Here is a 22,558-nt window from a genome sequence, read left to right as displayed (position 1 = left end):
TGGGCAGATGAGCGGGAACTGCTCAAGGCGGGAGACGGAGTGGCGGATGGTTGAGAGGGGGCAAGAAGGACAGCAGTGGTTGACGTGGCTGAAGATGCTGGACCAGGAGGAGGATGGCGGCTTAGAGTAGGCGTGCTGCTTGTACTCATGTGTTGATCCCATAGGCGTTTGTGATGTGAGATCATGTGCCTACGCAAAGCAGTTGTACCTAGGTGGGTGTTGGACCTCCCACGACTCAGTTTCCTTTGGCACAGGTTGCAAATGGCATCGCTGTTGTCAGAGGCAGACACACAAAAAAAATGCCACACTGCTGAGCTCTGCAATGACGGCATTTTGGTGGTGGACACAGCATGCGTTGATTGGCGTGCTGTCGGGCTGACCCCGGGTGCCGATGCATGCTGTCTGACTGTGCCACTAGATCCTTGCGACGACCCCCCCCTGCTTCCAACTCGTCTCCTCCTCCTCTCTGTCTCCCCATCTGAACTTTCGCCCTGTTCTTGTTCTTGCCGAGCGGGCACCCACGTGACATCCATGGACGCATCGTCATCATCAACCGCTTCGCTTGTATCTGACAACTCAGAAAAGGAAGCTGCAGCGGGTACAACATCATCATCATCACACCGTACCTCCATGTGTTTAATGCTGCCTGCCTGAGGCATATCCCTGTTATCTACATCCTCTAGCAATAATGGTTGCGCATCACTCATTTCTTCAAACGGGTGTGTGAATAACTCCTCTGACATACCAAGTAAAGCGGCTGTGGTGCTAGTTTTGGTGGTGGCGGCAGGCGGGTGAGTGGTATCTTGAGAGGTGCCTGAAGTTAAGCTGGAGGAGGATGGTGCGTCAAGGTTCCGAGCGGAGGCTGTACAAGATTGGGTGTCCTGTGTTAGCCAGTCAACTATGTCCTCAGAACTTTTCAAGTTCAGGGTACGTGGCTTCTGAAAACTGGGCATTATTCTAGGGCAAAAGGGAATCACCGCACCACGACCACGACGGCCCCTGCGGGGTGGCCTGCCTCTGCCTGTCATTTTTTTTGGGATTAGTGGTACTATGCGTGCAAGCTACTGTGAGACCAGATATGATTGGCAATGTGAACTGTAACAGTTCTGCAGAGCATACACTATAGGCCTGACACACCCGCTTGAAGACAAGTAACTGCTATTCAATCTATAACAGTGAAAAATAAATTTTGGTTTTAAAAGCACGCTATAGAGACACCAGATATGATTTGCAATGTGCACTGGAACAGTTCTGGAGAGCACACGCTGAAGGAAGGACTGACAGAGCCGCTTGAAGGACACTGACTGGCTGCTATTAGCTTACACTAGAAACCTTTTTTCTTTGTAAAAGCACGCTAAAGAGACACCAAATATGATTGGCAACTGTCAAAGCACACTGGAACAGGTCTACAGAGCACACGCTGAAGTAGGCCTGACACCCAGACGCTTGCAGACAACTAACTGCTCTTCTATTACAGTGAAAAAAAAATATTTCTTTTAAATCTAAAGCTTAAGCTATTGTAAAAACAGATATGAGTGGTGGCACTGGGCAAGAGGGCACAGTATCCAATGTGAACCTCACACAGAAGCTGGCAGGCAGGCAACTGCTCTTCTATTACAGTGGAAACAAAATTTTGGTTGTAAAAGCACGCTATAGAGACACCAGATATGAGTAACAACTGTCAAAGTACGCTGGCAGGGTTGTGCAGGGCACACGCTGAAGGAAGGCCTGACAGAGCCGCTTGAAGGACACTGACTGGCTGCTATTAGCTTACACTGGAAACCTTTTTTCTTTGTAAAAGCACGCTAAAGAGACACCAGATATGATTGGCAACTGTCAAAGCACGCTGGCACAGGTCTGCAGAGCACACGCTGAAGTAGGCCTGACACCCAGACGCTTGCAGACAACTAACTGATCTTCTATTACAGTGAAAAAAAAAATGATTTCTTTAAAATCTAAAGCTTAAGCTATTGTTAAAACAGATATTTTTGGTGGCACTGACTGTGCAAATGGGCAAGGCATCCAACCTGACACAGAAGCTGGCAGGCAGGCAACTGCTCTTCTATTACAGTGAAAAACAATGATTTCTTTAAAATCTAAAGCTTAAGCTATTGTTAAAACAGATATGAGTGGTGGCACTGACTGTGCAAATGGGCAAGGCATCCAACCTGACACAGAAGCTGGCAGGCAGGCAACTGCTCTTCTATTACAGTGAAAAAAAAATTATTTCTTTAAAATCTAATGCTTAAGCTATTGTTAAAACAGATATGAGTGGTGGCACTGACTATGCAAATGGGCAAGGCATCCAACCTGACACAGAAGCTGGCAGGCAGGCAACTGCTCTTCTATTACAGTGAAAAAAAATGATTTCTTTAAAATCTAAAGCTTAAGCTATTGTTAAAACAGATATGAGTGGTGGCACTGGGCAAGTAGGCACAGTATCCAATGTGAACCTCACACAGAAGCTGGCAGGCAAGCAACTGCTCTTCTATTACAATGAAAACAAATTATTTATTTAAAATCTAAAGCTTAACCATTTGTTAAAACAGATATGAGTGGTGGCATTGACTGTGCAAATGGGCAAGGCATCCAACCTGACACAGAAGCTGGCAGGCAGGCAACTGCTCTTCTATTACAGTGAAAACAAATTATTTATTTTAAATCTAAAGCTTAACCAATTGTTAAAACAGATATGAGTGGTGGCACTGGGCAAGTAGGCACAGTATCCAATGTGAACCTCACACAGAAGCTGGCAGGCAGGCAACTGCTCTTCTATTACAGTGGAAACAAAATTTTGGTTGTAAAAGCACGCTATAGAGACACCAGATATGAGTGGCAACTGTCAAAGTACGCTGGCAGGGTTGTGCAGGGCACACGCTGAAGGAAGGCCTGACAGAGCCGCTTGATGGACACTGACTGGCTGCTATTAGCTTACACTGGAAACCTTTTTTCTTTGTAAAAGCACGCTAAAGAGACACCAGATATGATTGGCAACTGTCAAAGCACGCTGGCACAGGTCTGCAGAGCACACGCTGAAGTAGGCCTGACACCCAGACGCTTGCAGACAACTAACTGATCTTCTATTACAGTGAAAAAAAATGATTTCTTTAAAATCTAATGCTTAAGCTATTGTTAAAACAGATATGAGTGGTGGCACTGACTGTGCAAATGGGCAATGCATCCAACCTGACACAGAAGCTGGCAGGCAGGCAACTGCTCTTCTATTACAGTGAAAAAAAATGATTTCTTTAAAATCTAATGCTTAAGCTATTGTTAAAACAGATATGAGTGGTGGCACTGACTGTGCAAATGGGCAAGGCATCCAACCTGACACCGAAGCTGGCAGGCAGGCAACTGCTCTTCTATTACAGTGAAAAAAAATGATTTCTTTAAAATCTAAAGCTTAAGCTATTGTTAAAACAGATATGAGTTGTGGCACTGACTGTGCAAATGGGCAAGGCATCCAACCTGACACAGACGCTGGCAGGCAGGCAACTGCTCTTCTATTACAGTGAAAAAAATGATTTCTTTAAAATCTAAAGCTTAACCAATTGTTAAAACAGATATGAGTGGTGGCACTGACTGTGCAAATGGGCAAGGCATCCAATCTGACACAGAAGCTGGCAGGCAGGCAACTGCTCTTCTATTACAGTGAAAACAAATTATTTATTTTAAATCTAAAGCTTAACCAATTGTTAAAACAGATATGAGTGGTGGCACTGGGCAAGTAGGCACAGTATCCAATGTGAACCTCACACAGAAGCTGGCAGGCAGGCACCTGCAATTACATTACACAGGAAAAAAAAAAAAAAAAAAAGCAGCCTGATGTTATAGCCCTAAAAAGGGCTTTTTTGGGGTGCTGTCCTTACAGCAGAGATCAGATGAGTCCTTCAGGATTGTAGTGGACACTGAATACCCTAGCCTAGCTATCATTTTCCCTATCTAATCAGCAGCAGCTAAACTTTCCCTCCTCTCACTAAGCATGCAGCTTCAGAATGAATCGAAAATGGATGCTGGGAGGGAGGTTGGAGGGTGTGGAAGGGAGGGAGTGCTGCTGATTGGCTGGAATGTGTCTGCTTACCGAGAGGCACAGGGTCAAAGTTTGCCCAATGATGACGAATAGGGGGCGGATCGAACTGCGCATGTGTCTGCCCGCCGCGGCGAACGCGAACACGCTAAGTTCGCCGGGAACTGTTCGCCGGCGGACAGTTCGGTACATCACTAAAGGAGAACAAGCAAACCAGATATAACTGGCATAGTGCAGAAATAATAATTACATGGTGTGCTTCTTCGTAACCATCCTCAACATGCACTGACTGGGCAGGATGAACCAGCAGTAAATATAACTTTGCAACCAACTCACTGTTATTGAACAGTTTACTTAACCCCTTAAGGACTGAGTCAAATGTACACGTTCTGATCAAAATAAAACGTAAACAAAACTTGGAATTTGACTATATGTCTGTCCAACCGTAATTCACCTCTTTCATATTAAGTACACCCACACTTATTATATATAATTTTATTCAGGAGAAATAGGGCTTTAATTTAACATTAAATATTTAGCTATGAAACATAATTTAATATGAATAAAATATAAAAAAGTTATTTTTTTTTTTTAACTGTGAATGTCATAAAACTGTTTGCTTTTACTGCAATGAAATACACATATTTGTATTCAGTGATATCTCACGTGTAAAACAGTACCCCCCTATGTACAGGTTACATGGTGTTTTGGGAAGTTACAGGGTCAAATATAGCATTTTAAATGTTTTCGTTTTTCCACATTGAAATTCGCCAGATTGGTTATGTTACCTTTGAGACTGTATGGTAGTCCAGGAATTAGAATTACCCCCATGATGGCATACCATTTGCAATAATAGACAAATGGGTATTGCAAATGGGGTATGCCCAGTCTTTTTTAATTGCCACTTAGTCACAAACACTGGCCAAAGTTAGCATTAATATTTGTTTGTGTGTGAAAAATGCAGAAAACGGATTTGAACGCCAATTTTGGCCAGTGTTTGTGACTAAGTTGCTACTAAAAAAGACTAGACATACCCCATTTGCAATACCTTGGGCTTTCCTTGCAAGGACCTCGCAATCACATGGCCCAGGAGGGCCGTAATGGGATGTCAGGTAAGTCCCCCCATCGCGATCGCCACCGTGGGATCGTCGGCGAGAAGGTAAGTGGCCAGAACGCTGTGGATGTACATAGCACGTCTGCCGTCCTTAAGGGGTTAAATATATTACTCCCTGTTGGCTAAATTTTTCGAAATGTCAGTTCCAAGTCAAACCTTGTAGACCTATTATGTTCTCAGAACAGTTTCATCTCAAACATTTCATTATGTAAGGTTGTAAAACATATATTTTCATAGAACATTAATGTCTTTAATGTCATATTGGCTAATTTTCTGACTATTTTATTTGTCTCTTCAGTACTAGACTTGCCCAGGCCTTTACATCATAGTATAAAAAATAAAATCTCAATTTGGTTGGTCTTCAAGAAAAGATGTGTGAAATAATGATTGTAATTTATTTAACTTTTCAACTACCTTGCTCCATCTAGGCATTAGTTGCCAAGTGGGATGATGATACCAAGCTAGTATGTTGCCTTCTAATTTTTATTTATTTGTTTGTTTGTTTGTGTTATTTTTGAGTTGCATTTAACTCATGTTATCTAGACTATAAAATGAGCTATATAACTACTATATAACAACACAAATAACTAAAGCAACTAAAGATTTTTTCATTGTCCATTTCTAATATGGATAAATATACATTTTCATTGCTTTAGCTAGCTAATTTCTTAAAGGAACACTATAGTGTCAGGAACAATGTATGTTTTTTTTCCCACACTGCGCTGGTCTTGCCTTGGCTGACTCTGCTTCCATGGCTGAGATTTTCAAACTTGATGATCTCAACCAATCAAATAGGAAAGCACTGGGAGGCTTTTGCGAATGCGCGGCAAAACACTGAGCTGCGCCAATAAGCATCTCCTAGTAGAAATGCATTGAATCAATGCATCTGTATGGGGAACGTTCAGCGCCTCCATACATAGTGTGGAGAAACTGAACACCATTGTTGCACACTGTGCAGCACTGGACTAGGAAGCACCTCTAGTGGACATCTGAATCCCTGCCCTAGAGGTAGTCCTCTGAAAAGGCAGTGTTTACATTAATAACACTGTAGGAACATGCTATGAACACCAGAACCACCACCTTAGGCTGTAGTGATTCTGGTGACTATAATGTCCCTTTAACAAATCAATGTATCACTTCATACTACACTGCATTCATTTGGTCATACACTAACCCCAGTTAAAGGGACACTTGAACTTGGAAGGTGATTAATAATTTTTTTAAGGCATCACAGAGATAATGCAGTAACATATATGTAAAAACAGCATATACAAAGTAATATACAATTTTAAAAAGTGCTCACATATGAAGTTCTGAAGAAGCTTCCTAGAGTGTTAGTTAAATTTCAGTTTTGAATAGTATTTATTGGCTGAGAGTGTCAGCTGAATCCTGTTTGCAGTGAATTCTGTCCGCGAAAGCCGCTAGCATTCATATGCTAGTTTCACGGACAGTGACTTTCAACACTGTTCGGGAAACAAACAAAGTACCGAATGGGAGACCACACATGGGAGGTCGTGTGGCTCCCATTAATAGATTTCAACATTGTAGCGTTCCCTAGTTAATTGATCCGTGGGGTGGCCGCCGATCGCATACCGACCACGCGGCGGCAGCCATCTTGGATTCACTTTTAGCCCAGCAGTGTTCGGTCGTTGAGTGCCTGGACCTAAAATCGGCTACTCGACGGCACAAACACCGCTGGACTTCCAGACTGTTCGGGAACACCGGTCTTTCGGTACTTTTCTTCAAAATGTGCATTCGTGTGTTTTATTGAGAATTCATGTTAAAAGGTATTTTATGTGGCGTTCGGCTGATTGTGCTGGGATCTGAGCGGTAATCTACCGAAGTATGCGCTCAGATCCCAGCTATCTACCTATAGGTCATTCGGTACAATAGCCCGAATAATGTGCCAGTTATGTATTTTTAAGTGAAAAGCCCGGTTCTGCTGTACAGAGGGATAATCCACTTAACAGGATATTCTGTGGGAGTATCCCTCTCGTACAGCAGTGCATGGTGGGAGAAATGTCTTGCATGTTCAGTTACCCATGTAGTCCCCTACTGTATAACCCCTGTAAAAGGACTAAGGAAACCCCTTGCATGGGGAACCACATAAATACTGGAGCCTGTGAATAAAATCGTCAGTTGACTCCCAGAACTGTGTTTCGTCCGGTTACTGGGGGGATTTGGGATATTGCCTTCATTTCAGCGCGTTTCTTGGATTACTTTCTTTTACCAGCGGAGATATTGGGATTTAATATTGCAGCTCCGCTACACCATGTAAGTGTCAAACCATTCAAAAGCCTTTTGACTACTTACCAAAGGACAATACCAATGGCCATAACTACTACAGAAGGAAGAAATATCTAAATAGTTTCAACCTTATAGTACACATACTACATCAATGTGACTATGACAACATGTAACAAACACACTAAATATTATTACATCTGATTACATGAGAACAGTATAATATATATTATTACTGATTCATATCTATATAATAGTAACAATACAATTTATACTATATTTTAATAAAATTTCCCTATATTAAGTAATCATAAACCTCAGACAGCAATCCGGATACCTAATAACATGCAATTCAACACAATGCTAAGAAAAAAGATACTTTCATTACAATGACCATTTCCATGTGGAGATCATGTTACTTGTAGCTAGGATGCATCATTATACAGCAAAACAAGTTTATTATCCATGCAATCAAATAAATCTTTACATTTTTCAGTTCTCATTTTCTCAAGGATAACAGACACATTATCATATATAGCAGAAACATACTTATTAAAATAAAATGTGCCACATAACAATCTTTGTTTAATCCAACAAGTGAAACACTAGTACATCTCATGATCCTCATGATATCTATTTTAATAGTAATTTACCTTGTTCCTCCCCTCTCCTTAATGGGGACAATATAACATATTGTATTTTAGATACTTGTAATATGTTATATCTGGCTGATGTGAAGATAGCTGGCAAATAAGCTCTCAATGCAAGTGAAATATGCCACCTTTAGGCTGGAAACAAAAATTCCATCAGAGAGATTGCAGGAACATTAGGAGTGACCAAATTCTGAGAGAAAAAAAAAGAATGCACTGATGAGCTCTGCATTACAAAAAGTCCTGGACAGCGATTCATGGGATTCACCAATTTCTACAGGCGCTTCATCAGAGGCTTTTCCCAAGTATGTTCTCCCATAACAGCCTTGACCAAAATACAGGAACGGTTTACAGGGCCACGGAAAACAACAGTGGTGATTGAATGAAGGATTCTTTCCATGCAGGGCCGGCGCTACCATATGGCAGCTAAGGTGGCCGTCTTAGGGTGCACCAGCACGGGGGGCGCAAATGGGGCACAGGTGACTTGCAGAAGGGTAGTGCAATTCAATAATTTTGTTCAACACCTTGAATTAAAGCTAAAAATCTGCACTTAAATTGCATCTCAGTTGTTTCATTTCAAATCCATTGTGGTGGTGTACAGAGACAAAATTATATAAATTGTGTGAGTCCAAATATTTCCAGACCTAACTGTATACAGACACAGCTCAGTGCTGTCAGAAATGTCTGCCATTTTAACTCTATACTTTTCTCTCCTATTGGCACTATATGCCCACCTCTTGGTTGTCACAATATGTGTAGGGTAAACCACACAGACCCTAAAATACAACAAAGGCATTGAAGCCATATTACCGGGCCTTAGGGTGTCTGAACTTCACATATAGAATAGTCATAGTGAAAGCCAAGGTCAAGGCAAGGAGAAATCAGGTAAACGGTAGACAAGCCAAAATTAAGGAACACGGAGAGTAAAATAAATGAACAAGCCAGGGTCAATAACAAGATAGCGAAGATATAGATACGCACTATTGGGTTAAACAAAAACCACAACAGGTAAGTATTACATTGGTGCTACGAGCCAGTGATGGCCCCTGAATAGAAATGCCAATAGCATGCCTCTATGCAGCAGAGTCAGCTGCCCGAATGCAATTTAATTTTCTAAAGCAGAATAGGCTTAAATTTGCTTAAACAGGACAGTTTTCAAATATGTCCCACTTTTTGGACATGCCTTTTTGCTCTCAGGAAACCTTCTCCACAAACCAAAAATGAGGGGCAGAGGATTTCCTGTACCTAAATACACTATAGCCACTGTACACACAACTTGTATCCCCTACACACACACATTAAAGGCATGCCTCATACCCTATACAATAGTGCATTATATCCACTATATGCACATACACGCCATTTCCCTACAAAAAAAAACACACACACACACTCGCTACATCCCCTATACAGTATCGATACATACACTCAGAAAAATAACACACAACACTCAGCCAATACACACTCTCACACATACAAACTCAGGCCCCCCAACACAAATATAGCACTCAGCCACCAATTCACATAACAGAGTCCAGGACACCCGGAAAGTGCATCAGTTTGGAAAATGAGCTGCTGAACTAAAAAGGAAACAGCCCAGTGTAAAGGAAAGAAAAATATATTTAATGCAGTTTGATACACATTTGCATTGTTGCAGTCTGGACTTATTTAATAGATCTGCAGCTCCATCAGCCTCTATGTTCATCCAGCACTGGGGGTGACCCCCCACACACATAAACAAAGTTATTTATCTCATAAAACATTTCTAAAAAGAAAGGAAACAGAGACACAGTCTTTGCACCATAAACACTTCAGTAAGGTGAAGTAGTTATAGCACTTAGAGGGGTCCTTTATTATTCCGTGCATACTGATCGTCATTGTTTCTAGATATTTATTTTGGTTTTCAGCAGTGCCTGTATGATACAAATTAGATTATAGTTATAGCTGGTAAGAGGAAATGATTTGTTCAATGAACCATATTGATTAGCAACTGTTACCAGAATACCAGGTTATCAGAATAAAACAAATGGATGTCTCGGCAGAGAGCACAAGTGTCTAACAGGGTTATTTACTAAAGTGAGGATGCACAGTAAATTTCAAACTTAAAACAAGAGTAACCAAACTGAAAGCATTGCTGATTTTTTTCCAGTTCAGCTATATTGACATGTCGTTTGACCAAATTCACTTAGAATTCTCACTTTAGTGTGTAACCCTTTAACCCCTTAAGGACACATGACATGTGTGACATGTCATGATTCCCTTTTATTACAGAAATTTGGTCCTTAAGGGGTTAAACATGTTTAATTCAATACATTCCACCCTAAACCTTTCTCTACTCTGCTCAAGACTATATGGGGTCCATAGGAAAGCATTGGATGTTGAGGTACACAAATATAACATAATCAGGGACTCTATTATACATTTCATGTTGCCTTGAGACTCAGTCCATTCTAATATATATATAATGTATCTGATGCCATTCACATACGTCCATTCAGATTCATATGTTTTTCTATTCAGCTACAGAACGCCACTGATAACAGCCTTTTAAGCAAATTAGCATTCAGAAAATAGCAACTGGTATTGTTACTTAATTTAGTCTCATAACGTGCATTTTCGAAGCATTTTCATGGCTGTCAATGGCAATTTCAAACACTTAGCTCACATGTGGGCACAGGATGCCGAGTATGGCTAATTCTAGCTGGGTATTGATAAGATGTTTGATTATGCAGCTTATTTTTATTTTTGGGGGGGACATCACCAAGTCAATGCGATTGTAATATTCTCTCTCCGGTGATCCCACCAGAGACTTTGCTAGATTGAGCGCAGCAGGAGGAAGCCCACTGACCTCATAAATAGTGGAAATGATTGCAAATCAGAATGCATGCACGTCTTTTCTCAGTAGGTATCTTCATCCCCTTGCAAAGGAAACAATCATCTCTTTCAGATCATGTTTGCCCTCTCTCTTACATTTGTTTGACGATAGTATGGAGAAATGTTGTTTTTATAGCTCTATAGTTCTAGGTTTTTTTGTTTTGTTTTTTGTTTTTTTATCTTACGAATTTGCAAAGTCAGTGGGGTGAGTTAGTCTATTTGTTTGTATTTTTAGTTTTAGTAATTTGAAATTGGTGAAATTGGTGACATGCACTAGTCAACAACTCTTCACTGCTCACACATTCTTGTCTGGAAAAAAATGTCCAGAGTTCAAACTATGATGAGATTGACATTTAGCCTTTTTTTGATGTGTCAGTAAAAAGTTCACTAATGACTAATGACTAATGACTAATAATAATAACAACAATACAATGAAAGGTGTAACATGGCCATTATATTAACTTTAATATTTCAGATTAAACAGTTCATCATTAAATAATGAAGTCTAACAAATTAAAAATTGTATTTAGAAAAAGTCAGATAAAATGTTTAAATGGGAATCAATCTTTACTCTGCTGTTTTGGACGTAATGTTGCACATTAAGTTTCTGTTTCCACACAGTTTATTGCTTAGCTGAGAAAACAATGCACTCATAGATGTGTTTTAATACATATGATTTTAATACACTGAAAATGCATATATGTAAATATTTAGTTCCAAATCATTTTGGTGTGATGATGTAGGGCTTACGTAAAGACACTTTGGACACCAATTTAACTTTTATGCATTTTATCATTTTTAGCCCCAATAATTAGCTATGCTTTCTGCTACTGTTGTATTGTCTAGTTTTTGCAAAAACACTTTTGTCACAACTGGGGTGGTATAGCTCTCACAAGATCTGGACCAAAATTAGAGGATGCTTAAAGGGACGCTCCAGGCACCCAGACCACTTCTGCCCATTGGAGTGGTCTGGGTACCAACTACCACCACCCTTGCAGGGTTAAGTTCTCCTCTAGTAGCTGTTTTAAACGATGCTGTTTTAAACGACGCTGGACGTCCTCACGCTATGCATGAGGACCTCCAGCGTCGCCGAATTTCCCATGTTGTTGGTGAGGGAGGAGCGCGTGCGGAGCCTGACCCAGCGCCGAGGGACATCGGCGCTGGATTCAGGTAAGTCACTGAAGGGACCTGTGTTTTCCTGGAACTGGAGAGTCCCTTTAACTAGACAGTAAATATAATGCTACATCTGCCCTTTGCCCAACTACTCCTCTGTACTCCTAAAATTACTTTGGTGCTATAACATGATTACTCCAATATCCTTTCAGCAGCTTGCATATCCCTTAACCCCTTAAGGACACATGACATGTGTGACATTTCATGATTCCCTTTTATTCCAGAAGTTTGGTCCTTAAGGGGTTAAAGGGACACTATAGTCACCTGAACAACTTTAGCTTAATGAAGCAGTTTTGGTGTATAGAACATGCCCCTGCAGCCTCACTGCTCAATCCTCTGCCATTTAAGAGTTAAATCCCTTTGTTTATGAACCCTAGTCACACCTCCCTGCATGTGACTTGCACAGCCTTCCATAAACACTTCCTGTAAAGAGAGTCCTATTTAGGCTTTCTTTATTGCAAGTTCTGTTTAATTAAGATTTTCCTATCCCCTGCTATGTTAATAGCTTGCTAGACCCTGCAAGAGCCTCATGTATGTGATTAAAGTTCAATTTAGAGATTGAGATACAATTATTTAAGGTAAATTACATCTGTTTGAAAGTGAAACCAGTTTTTTTTTTTTCACGCAGGCTCTGTCAATCATAGCCAGGGGAGGTATGGCTAGGGCTGTATAAACAGAAACAAAGTGATTTAACTTCTAAATGACAGTGAATTGAGCAGTGAAACTGCAGGGGAATGATCAATACACTAAAACTGCTTTATTGAGCTAAAGTAATTTAGGTGACTATAGTGTTCCTTTAATAGTTTTGTTACCGCTATGTCTACAGACTACCTGTTGCTTCTGAGACAAATGAGACTGAGGCTTAAAGGAACACTCTAGTCTTATAAATAAATACGTATTACTAAAGCTAGAGTGTTAGGTGAGCTAGTTAGATATCCCCCCCAGAAGTTATAAAATAATTTTTTTTACTCACTTTATTTACCCTGGCGCGCCAGCCTCGCCAAGGTCACTGTAACATCAATCGATGCTCCTAGTGCTTACCAATGACCATCATTACCGCACCAGACACCATAAGCACTGCAGACCCCACGAACTGCCGCAACTTGGTTGGGGTCTCGCCGTCTCCTACCCACCCTGGACCTACGACAAGGCTCCAGGATCCAGTGGGTGAACCTCTCTTCCTTCAGAGAGTGAAGCAGGAACAGCTTTTAGAAGAGCTAGTGATTAGCATCTAGGGGAGTGTACAGAGTATAGCAATCCCCAGTGTGATATAGCAGTACAACACGAGACGAGGCTGTGAGTTGAGGGTAAGAAGGTCTGGTTTATTGAGCAACTTGCATTTCTTTTATACAGAGTTTCAGGCCAGGGGCACACCCCCTGGACCTGATGGAACACAGGGACACAAGGAACATAAACCGATGGGAACAATAATTATTACTGTAACACTCCCACATACAGTCAGCAAGCCCTCCCCTCTGCCTGTGATATAATTAACAAAGACAATGGACTAACTCAATTAACTCTAAGCAGAAAAAACATACATTTTTACAAACCCCAAAAAGTACCCCAAAATACAACATATCCCCGGGTAGACATTAGTGGCTTGTCCATAGGGACATACTTTACCTAAGTGACTGGTTTGGGGGAGCTGTGGGTGGTTTGGGATTTAACCTCTACATCTAGATCCCATTATCCCTAACCTCTGTACACACCTGAGCTCTGTAGGTAAGCTGGGACATCTAACTTTGGCTTAGACCTTTCAAAGCTTTGTTTACCTTAGCTAACCCAGCAGAATTTTCACACATTTTTTTTTATGTTTATGTGCATGTTTGCATATATCACATATACTCTCTTGTCTCTCCCTCCCCCTCCTTTTTACAATCTTTGTTTCCCCTTAGGACCAATAAAGGTAGTGCTCCCTTTCTATATTTCCTGTGTTATTCTCCTAATTAGGACCCATAGTCCACTCAACCTTAATTTTAATCCAGGCTCATTTTGTAATTCAGCCTGGATTTCAACTATCCAGAGGAGATTGGCTCGGCTCAAATCCAGACCAAATTCAGGTCTGTTTGGGGAATGAATAACAAAATCTGAAGATTGATGAATCCCATCAAAAATGTCTAGATTTTGCTGTCCGAATTCAGTTCGGGGCAATTCGGACTGCCAAATCCAGACATTGCTGATGGAATTCATCAATGCCTGAATTTTGTCATTTAGGCTCTGCATGGGCCTGAATTTGGTCTTGATTTCATCCAGACCAATCTGCGCTATACTGCTGAAATCTGGGCCGAATGCAGCAAATTCAGGCTCGGAGAATTCAAATCCAATCCAGTCCATGCCAGGTTGCCAATCATCTAAAGCCAACCCACTGAGGTCAGGCCCTCCAGGGAGCACTGATTCAGTGTTCTTTGCAGGTCTTAATGCCCTGAACACAGCATAAGCGAAAGTTCCATGGTGACCCCAAAAGTCAGGCCGACATCGGGATGGTTGAGAGGCCTGCTACATAATGATGGCAGAGCTCAAGGTTGATACCCTAACCCTACCCCTAACCCTACCCTATCCCTACCTCTAACCCTAACCCTACCCTAAACCAACCCTAACCCTACCCCTAACCTAACCCTACACTTACCCGACGTGCCTAAGTTCCGAAGTGCTGAATTTCGGAATGCCGAACCGAATTGCTGAAGTGCCAAATTTCCGAATTGCTAAAGTGCCAAATTTTGGAAGTGCCGAAGTGCTTCGGATCTCTGAAAAGTGGCAAAACAGGAGAGGGTATGGTTAGGGGTCAGGTTAAGGGTTCGGGTAGGGTCAGTGATTGGGGTAGGATTAGGGTTAGTGGTAGGGTTAGTGGTAGGGTTAGTCATTGGAGTAGGGTTAGGGATAGGGTTAGGGGTAGAGTTAGGGGTAGGGTTAAGGGTTGGGGTAGTGTTAGTGGTTGGGATAGGTTTAGGGGTAGGGTTAGCGGTTTGGATAGGGTTAGGGTTAGTCGTTGGAGTAGGGTTAGGGCTACCCCTAACCTTATTCCTACCCCTAACCCTACCCCTAACCCAGCCCTACCTTAACCCTGCACCTAACCCTACTCCTAAAACAACCCCAACCCTACCCTAGCCCTTCCTTAACCCTACTGCTAACCCTAACCCTAGCCTAGTGCTACCCCTAACCCTACCCTATTCCTACCTCTAACCCTAACCCTACCATAACCCTAAACCAGCACTAACCCTACCCTAACTCTACCCCTTACCTAACCCTAACCCTACCCTAATCCTACACTTACCCAAAGTCCTGAAGTCCTGAAGTTCCAAAGTGCCAAAGTTCCAAAGTGCCGAAGTTCTGAAGTGTTGAAGTCCCGAATTTCGGAATGCCGAACCAAACCAAATATTTTTCCCATGGACATCCCTAGTCTTGAAGAAATTATGTCCCTCGAATGATGTGGACTGGTAGTCTGTCCTTGTTGCCCAATGGCAGCAGGCACTGCATTCGCGCTACACCACCTTTGAGCGGTAGTAGTGGAGGAGATATTCATGTTGTAGTTGATTGCACAGAATCATATAGCACCAGTGGGCCAAACTTTGAGTTGGTGTCATATATATGCCTCAGCGTATGGCTGATAAGGATGAGGGTGGATTTGTCAGTGGAAGCTGTAGCACTAGCCTTTTGATAAGCACTTGGTTTATTAATCCTCCCATTGTCATCCAAATAAAACCACCCGCCGCTCAGGGGTGAGGGCCAGGGGGGGGCAATAGGTTCCCCTTCAGTTTAAGAGCCCCCACTCTCGTGGCACAGGTTGGGGCTCGGGACACTTGGGGTCTTTAATTTTTTTTTACAGTGAGCTGGCTGCTCACTGTTTAGTAGACATGCCCCTATTTGCGGTATAGTGAGTAGGGGCAGAATTTACTAATACTAAGTAACCTTCACTTAGTATTAGTACATTTTGCTGAAAGGTAGATAGCTCCCTAATACCATGGGAATTAGGAAGTTATCTACTTACTCATTCCCATCCATTGACTGGCTAAGTAACTTACATTTTATATCAACGTGTTACTTGATTGTTGTAAGTGTTGCAAATGCTTACAGCTGAATCCTGGCTATGTGTGTATACTTTTTATTTAAACTGGTATACAGTGTAACATTCTTCATTCTTCCACTGGGTGTATTAGTACTTCGGCAATTCTGTGCTTCGGCACTTTGGCTATTCGGACATTCGGCGCTTCGGGACTTCATTACTTCGGTTCGGCATTCCGAAATGTGGCACTTCGGCTATTCAGATATTCGGCACTTCGGGACTTCGGCAGTTCTGTTCGGCACTTCCGAAATTGTGCACTTCCGAAATTCGGAAATTCAGCTATTCGGACATTCGGAATGAAACTAATTGCACATGTCTACTCACCACCTTCAGCACAAAGATCAGACATTGGGGATAATAATTGGGTACTTTTCTCTAACTCCTCAGTAAAGAATGGCACTAATCACACTGACAATATCTCTGCTGAGCTATATTATAATGGTGACTATGGGGTTATTATAAGCCATTAACAAACTGTTGTTCAGATCACTATTTTATTATATTGCGCATGGATGCATGAATTTTCACGATCAGGTTCTATGATGAACAGGAATTTTTTCCCTCTAAGCCATTTAGACTGTTACTGGATATACATTTATTTTTATGTGTGAGTTGATCTTGGATGTGTGAGGTGGTTCCTCAATTCTAATACAGTAATTGTGCACATTATTAGTTTGTAAACACCCCATAGTATCATGGATACATTTTAATTGTTAAATGGACATTGGACATATCCTAATATGATGTACTATTCTTGGCTTATGTGAGATTTGTCTCATATATAATTTTAAATTGTCACTGTCACTGATTATTTTTCTTGTGGTCACACACGTGATAACATCCGTACCAACACGAGAATCGAGCTCATGGTCATTAGGTGTAATAACGGGTATATAACATTGGTTAAGAGAGCGGGTTACACTGAATTATTATATTGTAGTTTGAAATACAAGGGATTTTTCTTTGTATTGTATATTGGTGTGCATCCTTATGATATTGAATTGTATTGGTTATAACACTTTAGGGAATGCATGACAGGATTTGCATCCTGATTCTCTTTTGCTAATAAGTGTGCCTTCCTGCAATTTTTTTGTAAGTGACTATCAGTGCAATACAGCACTAGACACAGGGTTGATCCTTGGTGGATTCTATATTTATGAAATACAAAAATTTTCAGTGGGTGATAGTAGCGCTTTCACATACAATTACAAGATTTGAGGCAAAAACGCAAATTTGCATAATTTAAATATATGTCTTATTGTGCCAATATTTTTGTGTTTATTTAGTATTTTAGAATGTTTTGTGTTTAATAAATATTGTGGTTAGACAGTGTCAGTTCTGTTAGGGTGGTCTGGTCTCAGCTTAGGGATTGGGTTTGCTCACCCCTGAACACTCATCCACCTAGTATTGCGGCTATCTTATCTATCTTCCTATATATAGTGTGGGCACTCTCCTTCTCTCTTTCTGTGAGGTATTAACCTCTTTTAATCCGCTCAGTTTGAGTTATTTTTAGTTATAGAGGACTTTACTATCTACATTGGGAAAGGTTTTTTGGAGTGTTGTACTGCTCCTCCTTCTTTCTCCCTATATACTGTACCTCCCACGATCTCGCTATTTTGAGCATTCTTTCCTCCCATAGTCAGTGAGTTTTAGATGGTTCATAGGTATAGATAGGGCTTTCATTTGCCTATTCCTTTTTCATCTCTTTACTCCTGTATGAGTGCACACTCCTCCTTTTTTATAAACTGGTTACTACGTAAGTTTTTTCTGTGTGTGCAGAGCTACCACCGGGATCCCCTTGCCACAAGGGTCTCCTCAATTTACTTTAATAAATATTGCACTACGAGATTTTCCTTTTATTTTTACATGTAATGTACTTCCATTTGAGTGGTAAATATATCAGCATACGTGATTTTGGCGCCCAAAACTGTATGTCTTTTTAGCCATACAGACTTTTTGCTTTCACATACAGCAGAGAAAAGGGTTCTTTATATTAGGAATTGTAAAGATGTGTTTGGGTGATTGGTGGATTGTCCAAATTCCATAACTCTAAAACAGGATATGGACGACTCACGTAACAAACAAAACTAACAACGGATGAACAGTTTTACTTGTTTTGTGATTCTGAAGACCTATCTTACACCTTTTTACTACTTGACACTTTATCCGTATAAGTTTTTATTTTTGTTTTTGTTATTTATTTTAAATATTTTAATGACCACCCCTTTTTCGTTTGGGTGCTATGTTGCTATGACAACATGATGTTTAGTTGTCATGGCAACTGCTAATGTTTATATGCAAAAAAAAAATCCCCTTTTTTATTTGTAGTATTTTATTTGTGCTGTTATATTAGGTCAATAGGGCTATGCTATACTTTGGTACCTCTTTGGTTCTTTTTACTGCTTTTTCCCCCCGATCTTATGATAGAGCAATATTAAGGGACTTGTGTATTTTTTATTTTCCTTGTGGGTATCTCTGTTCAGTTTCCCTTTAGTCTCTCTATATTTGTTTTGATTTTGCGACCTTTTAGACGATCTCTGGGACCCTTGTTTTGGTCACGTGATAGTATTATGATTAAGTGACTGTTACATTTCTTGTATTACCTTTTTTCACCAATCTTGGTTCTTGTTATAGTAGAGCCCCTATTTCTTGCCCCTTTTCCTTTCCTTTATTTCTTTTGCACTTCTTTTAAAAAAGCTGCAACTGGGATCAACAACAATGATACAGAAATGTGTAAGCCTGAACTTGATGGACGTGAAGATAGCAATGTGTTTGACCTCTTCATATCTCGCATGAAATGTGTTAATCTAGACATGGAACCAGGATTCTCTGGATTCCATGTGTATGAACTTGTTGGATTACTTTTTGCTTATGGAATGGGACTTTTTCTTTTCGCACGTCTTCCTGAGTGCAATTTTTGAGCAATGGAAATAGAATAGTGAAATAATTTGGAGGTTATGTTGATTTCCATATGAAAAAAACTTTACATATATTACTGATTGCCTGCATGAAAAATTCTCACTTTCTGCTGCAAATAGCATACCAGAACAACTGAGCTATAATCACATTGGCTGATTTTTTGAACTTCATATTCTATAACCTAGAACCCTTTGCCTAATATAGCTCTGAAATATGCAATGAATTAGTCCGCAACAATAACTAAAGATTGATACATGGCAAAGTACAGTAAACTCTTTAAATAATTGATGAAATCGAAAAAAAAAAACACTTGTATGTATTATATTTATTTTGATTTAATGGTCCTGAGTGAAGACATATGTAGCAGGTTGGGGACACGGTAAAGGAAAGCAAAAGACAACGAAGCAAAGTGAATGTAAAATCACTACGCTATCCTAATTCTCCTTGACCTGTCTGCGGCTTTTGACACTGTTGATCATCAACAGCTTCTTCTCATCCTCCGAAATATCGGTCTACAAGATATTGCTCTCTCCTGGTGCTACTCCTACCTCTTCCAGTGCTCTTTCAGTGTTTCTTTCTCTGGCTCTGCTTCTACTCCCCAACTCCTCTCTGTTGGTGTCCCCCAAGGTTCAGTCCTTGGTCCCCTATTGTTCTCCATCTATACTGCTTCCCTTGGTAAACTCATTAGCTCCTTTGCCTTCCAATATAATTTCTATGCAGATGACACGCAAATCTACCTGTCCTCTCCTGATCTCTCCCCGTCACTCTTGACTAGTGTCTCTGACTGCCTCTCTGCTATTTATAACTGGATGGCTGCCCACTTCCTTAAACAAAACTTGACCAAAACTGAAATTTTGGTCTTTCCTCCCTCAAGTGTTGTTACTCCTATGTCTGTCTCCCTCCAAGTCAACAGTGCTACCATCAACTCCACCACGCAGGCTCGCTGCCTAGGTGTTCTCTTTGACTCCGACCTCTCCTTCAAGCGTCATGTTCAATCTATCGCCAAATCCTGTCATTTCCATCTCAAAAACATTGCGCGCATCCGCCCCTACTTAACGCCAGATGCGACTAAGGTGTTGGTCCATTCCACTGTCCTTTCTCGCCTTGACTACTGTAATCCGCTTCTCAGTGGTCTTACGTGCTCCCAACTTGCGCCGTTACAGTCCATAATGAATGCGGTGGCGAGGCTCATCTTCCTGTCTGCCCGCACCTCCCATGCTTCACCCTTCTGTCAGTCCCTACTTTGGCTTCCTATAAAATATAGAGCTCAATTTAAAATTCTGGTTCTTGCTTTCAAATTGCTACATAATGCTGCTCCCACCTATCTATTCTCCCTTATACACAAGTATGTCCCGTCTAGGCCCTTACAATCTGCTGAAGACTTACTTCTATCTTCTGTCCGTACTCCCACCTCTGATGCTCGCCTTCAAGATTTCTCGAGGGCTGCACTGTTCTTGTGGAACTTGCTTCCCTCCTCCGTTAGATGCTCACCCAGTCTCCACTCCTTTAAAAAAATCGTTAAACCCCACTTCTTCATAAACGCGTATCAATTAAACTGTTAATAGCTCCTGACTGATTCCTCTTCTGCAACTGTCACTAGTCTAATACTATTATTACCTTTGTGTGTCATTTTACCCCACTTCCTCTAGTATGTAAGCTCATTGAGCAGGGCCCTCAACCCCTCTGTTCCTGTGTGTCCAACTTGTCTGGTTACAACTACATGTCTGTTTGTCCACCCATTGTAAAGTGCTGCGGAATTTGATGGCGCTATATAAATAACATAATAATAATAATAATAATAATAATAATGTAGCCTCTTGGAACAAGTGCAGTTTAGTAGAGGCCCTGATCGGGCTAGGAGGCGGGCATAGGTGGAGAAGTACGGGGATTGGTAGATTGGGACTAAGGAGAGGGCGGGGGGGGGGAGGAATATATATAGGGGCAGCCATCTTATGATAGACAATTTTAATGTACGCACCAACATGGGTTTGTCCCTCTCTCCCGCCCTTAGAGATAGGGGGGGGGGGTCTGTTTTGCCCGCTAGGTCACAGCGGCGGGGCTGGTAAGAGGAAGGAAAATGGGGGGATAGGGACTTTGGAGTTAGAAAAGGAGCAATGGGTAGGAGAAAAGGAGTGGTAAAATAGAATTAGAGTTATCAGTTGGTTATGGTGTTGGGAGGTTTCAAGTCCGTAGGTGGCTCAGAACCTTAGAGCTGTGGGGGTATCTGGGTATACCCTCACCACTGGACTGTTAAGTACAATGTTGGCAATTTATTGGTTATGTGTTATATATTGTTATATATTACTATATGTTATTTATAGTTAGTCATTGCCCTATTTATTATTGGGTGTGCTAAAATATAAGACGCAGAAGGTGGGGGGGCAATGACTTTTATTATTATATTATGTTCAATAAAGCTGTGGACACATTTTCCAATAGATAGCAGAGTTTTTTTTTTTTATTAATGGGGGTTGGGAATGGTTGGTGAGGTACAGATTTACCTGCCCATATGGCGACACTGCACCTGTCATGTATGCAGTGAGTTTGTTCTAAAAATGCTAATTACCCAGTTTGGTTAAAATGTCAGAATCGGCTTTGAAATCGATACATTTCTATAAATGTAAATACATTTTGCTTATTCAGGGGTGATAATTATAATTCAAACGTTCTGAACAAAGTTAAGTGTCCACATCTTGGCTTTAATAGGACACTAAAGTCAAATACAAATTTAGTTTAACCCTTTAAGAATGGAGGCAATAGTACATGTTCTGATCAAAATAGACCCGAGAATTTCAGTTGTCCGTTCAATCATAATTTACCGATAATTACCTGTCATATGTAGTGCACCCACACTTATTATATAACATTTTGTTCGGGAGAACAAGGGATTTCTTTTCACATCTAATATTTATATATGAAACACATTTTAATATGAATAAAATCTAAAAAAGTGTGCAAAATTAAAAATTATGTTATTTCCCAAGTTCTGCATGGCATTTTAACTATAAATTTCATAATACTGTTAACTTTTACTGCAATAAAACACACACATTTGTATGCTGTGATGGCTCACAAGTACAAAGATTCACCCCCATGTACAGATTTCATGGTGTTTTGGAAAGTTACCCATTTCACTTGTTACATATTGACATTTTCCAGATTGGACATACTACATTCCCGTTTTTGTTTTTCATTTACAGTACAAATTCCACTCTCCACTGACTGAGCTTGGAGTTAGTACTCCACAAAAACTACTTATGATGAACTTGTCTCAACTTGTCAACCAATACAACCCATTTTGGCTTGCACCTGTCCTCAAACTAAGCCATATTCAGGCTCAATTTAAGGACATCCATAGATCACAGCAGGGGAACCTTAAAATGGAGTCTACATGTAGTTGTAATGTATAAATGTGCAATAGTTCTTTTCCTCATTTACCATGGGTAGCTGTATATCCACTGTATTCTCGGAGCAGTATGCAAACAGTCATCTCA

Source organism: Pelobates fuscus, chromosome 1 (assembly GCF_036172605.1).
Source record: "Pelobates fuscus isolate aPelFus1 chromosome 1, aPelFus1.pri, whole genome shotgun sequence".
NCBI lineage: Eukaryota > Metazoa > Chordata > Amphibia > Anura > Pelobatidae > Pelobates > Pelobates fuscus.
The sequence above is the reverse complement of the archived record's forward strand: the minus strand, read 5'-3'. Positions refer to the sequence as shown.